Here is a 4,205-nt window from a genome sequence, read left to right on the forward strand (position 1 = left end):
GACGAAGATTAAAGCTTTAGAACGAAGCTCGATTGCTTGGAAAAAGAATTTCAGAGGAAGAATCGAGTTTTTGTTATAGGAATTGATTGAATTTTGGTTAGGCTTTGAAATGGTGATTTGGGGTATTTGCAGCAAATTCTTCAAGCTTCATATCCCATAATATCCTATTTTTACTCCCATCATTCCCACTAAATTAACTTGTAGAAATGGATAAAAAAGAAAGTGGGTAGTGGCTGTATAAACGGAGGCCACAAAATGACATCAGAATTTATCTCCCCGAGACCATGACTTGTCTCGTCAAGATGAGGCAATTGAAAGGAATTTTTTTTGCCAAGCAAGACGGACTAATTTTTATTATTTTTCTGTATTTTTTGCTATTTAAATGAAATAAAAACGATTTTAAAAAAACATTGCTAAAATGTGCAAAAATATCCCCAATATTGACAATTAAGAACAATTTAACCTTAACGTTTAAAATGATGTAATGAGTAGTAAAATGATGCACATATCAAGTATAGATGACAAAATTTAATTGAGAAAATAATTTGATAAATTATTTCTCAACTTGCAAATTTTAGATATAAAAGTGTTCTTGACTGCTAACGTTCGAGATAAAATTGCATCATTTTAGACGCTAGGGTAAAATCAATGTTAGAAGAATTTATTAGAGAAAAAAAAAGACTAAAAACAAAGATGAAATCTAGAAATATATGAAGGGTATTAATGTAATTTCAAAACTTTACTTATTCTAAAAAAAGAAAAAACCAAGATCTTGTTCACCTATAAATCTATATGGAAAGTATGTGTTAGTGTTCAGTAATGAAACATGGATTCTAAGGCTCCCAATTTTGTTGTCGTTCAGATCATATTTTAATATGCTCGTTTTTCATAACATCGACGAACAACAAATGTTCAACTTATCCACACCTCCTTCCGATAAGACCATAGGTACGTCTTACATCATTTTCAGAGTTATTTTTTGGATCTCATGATTTTAAAACATGTTTACACACTTTACTGTAATAGCCATAGCAGAATCAATTTATTCATCCTTGCACCACTGTACTCTAGGGCTATTCCTTCCTTATAACTCTGGATTGTTACAAACTAACAATATCCTGATTTTATAGCAATAAATTGTTATATTTGGTATGTTTTCATTTATAATATGACAATTATACAATCCTAATAATACTCTGATTTTATTTATAAGTTGCACTACCTTAAATTGAGAGAAGTTATATTTGGTATATTTGGTTGATATTTGGTATATTTTCATTCATAAAATGGTAATTACAATCCTAATAATATCTTAGTGACATTTCAACTTTTAATTACACAATATTAGAGACATTTCAGACTTTTATTGACCTAATTAACTTTTTGTACGATTTGCAGTGAAACGGGATGGTCCCCAGGACAACTTATCCACACCATTTCAACCAAATGTGAGCTCCCATGATACCCAAGGGCCTGCAATTAAGGACGGGACTGATGCAGAAACTGCTGGTGGGGACGTGGCTCCTGTGAATGATGATGGGATTCCTAATGCGGGCTCAGCAATACGACGATCGGTAAGGAGCATTAAACCGTCTCGCTATCTGGGGCCGGATTACATTAACTAGGATGGACTAGTTAGGATTAATCTCTTTTCTACTTTGTCTAGTTAGTTTACATTTATCCGGCCTATTTAAACTCTTGCTTTATTTAACTTTAGATTATCGAATTTATCAATCTATTTTGCTGTTCTCTAAAAGTTAAGAAAGGTTTGGTGTTTTGTTTCCTTCCACCCAAAAGGAAACAATTTGATACTACCTAAGGCGCATCATTCCACAATTTCACTAGCATATGTACAACAATTTCATGTGAGAAATTCTATCTCAACTGTTTTATATTGGTTGTTAAGAGTTACTAAAAAAGAAATTCTTTAATTTGTAATGTTTAAAAGTCGATCCAATCTCATATTTTGGATGTCAAAGCTTTAAAACATGTTTACTTGAAAACATATTTTACTATAATACAGCCATAACAGAATCATTATGTGATCTCCATTTCAAATGTGAGATTTCAATTTATTTTATGCTTCCACCAGTGCACTGTAGGACCAGTCCTTCCTCATAACTGGATTTTCACAATCCTAATAATATCCTGATTTTATAGCAAGAAATTATTATTTAGTTCATATTTAATATATTTTCATGCATAAAATGGTAATTGGATCTTAATACTATCCTGATTTTATTTAAAAGTTGTAGTCCAATAAATTAATTTAAAAAGAGATATATTATATTTGATATATTATCTCGACTAGTTGTAGTTTTTTCATGAAATTTTGTTCATCTGAGTGCATTTCACGGTCTATTTTCTAGGTGTATTAAATTATTGATTCCTAGCTACAATCAGTGACGAATATAGAATTGGTTGGTTGGGAGACCGATTTTACATGTGTCTGTGTAATTTTTTTTTTTGCTAAATCGAACTGGTATATATATGTGTTATAATCTGAGTGGTCAAAAACCAATTTTTAAGTACCAATGTAAAACTTATCAAAATTACGTTACATTGTGTTTAAGATTCTTAAATATAAAAAATTATGTCTAGTAGAAAAAATGAGATTTATGGAGGAGGGTCTAATAGGCCAACACAAATTTAGAAATTTGAATTTAAGAATGACCTGACAAACAAAAAAAATTAGAAATTTGAATTTAAGGAGTGCATAACATGCCAAAAAAAAATTAGAATTTTGGATTCAGAGAGCCTAAGAGGACCTAGGCTAATTTTGAGGTGCTAATTCAGCACCGCCATCAAAATTTCTTGGAACAGGAGGGACCAGAACGACCATAGCTTCAAATTATGGAGACATGGGGTCGAAACTACTAGTGGTCATGATGGTTCCAACAACAGGAGGGGCCCGAACCCTCATGTATCTGTCCCTGGCTGCAATGTGAGGTATATAATTTGATATGCTTAACGCTGCAAGTTGAGTAAGAACTTACAGAGTTGCCATTTGAAGAAAGATTACAATATGTGCAATCACTTGGAGTTTACGGGAAAGTATGATTTGATGGGAATTCGGTAAATTCTGACAAGTTGCAAACTTGCGATTTTTGGACCCCATTTTTCATAGAAATGGGCTCACGGGCAAAACACACCGATTCGCCTCGAAGGTTGGGTATTTTTAGCAAACTTTGGCCTTTAAAGCTTTCAATTTCATGTTTTGTGTTATCCGCGATTTTACAGAAACAATATGATACTACCTAAGGCGCATCATCCCACAATTTCACTAGCATATGTACAACAATTTCAGGTGAGAAATTCTATCTCAACTGTTTTGTATTGGTTGTTAAGAGTTATTAAAAAAGAAATTCTTAAATTTGTAACGTTTAAAAGTCGATCCAATCTCATATTTTGGATGTTTACTTGAAAACATATTTTACTATAATACAGCCATAACAGAATCACTGTATGATCTCCATTTCAAATGTGAGATTTCAATTTATTTATGCTTCCACCATTGCATTGTAAGACTAGTCCTTCCTCATAACTGGATTTTCACAATCCTAATAATATCCTGATTTTATAGCAAGAAATTATTATTTAGTTCATGTTTAATATATTTTCATGCATAAAATGGTAATTGGATCTTAATAATATCCTAATAATATCCTGATTTTATTTAAAAGTTGTAGTCCAATAAATTAATTTTTTTAAATGAAAGGCTGGGACAAAGTCAAAGCGCCTAGACACCCCAACTAGATTGACAAACCCGATTATATTAAAAAAAAAGAATACAAAGGGAGGAAGAAATTAAATGGACTAGTTGCAGTTTTTTCATGAAATTTAAAACGAGATATATTATATTTGATATATCATTATCTGGACTAGTTGCAGTTTTTTCATGAAATTTTGTTCATATGTGCATTTCACGGTCTATTTTCTAGGTGTATTAAATTATTAATTCCTAGCTGTAATCAGTGATGAATATAGAATTGGTTGGTTGGGAGGCCGATTTTACATGTGTCTGTGTAATTTTTTTTTTTGCTAAATCGAACTGGTATGTGTTATAATCTGAGTGGTCAAAAACCAATTTTTAAGTACCAATGTAAAACTTATCAAAATTACGTTATATTGTATTTAAGATTCTTAAATATAAAAAATTGTGGCTAATAGAAAAAATGGGATTTTATGGAGGGTCTAATAGGCCA

The sequence above is a fragment of the Euphorbia lathyris genome, chromosome 7 (genome assembly GCF_963576675.1).
Source record: "Euphorbia lathyris chromosome 7, ddEupLath1.1, whole genome shotgun sequence".
NCBI classification, from domain to species: Eukaryota; Viridiplantae; Streptophyta; class Magnoliopsida; order Malpighiales; family Euphorbiaceae; genus Euphorbia; species Euphorbia lathyris.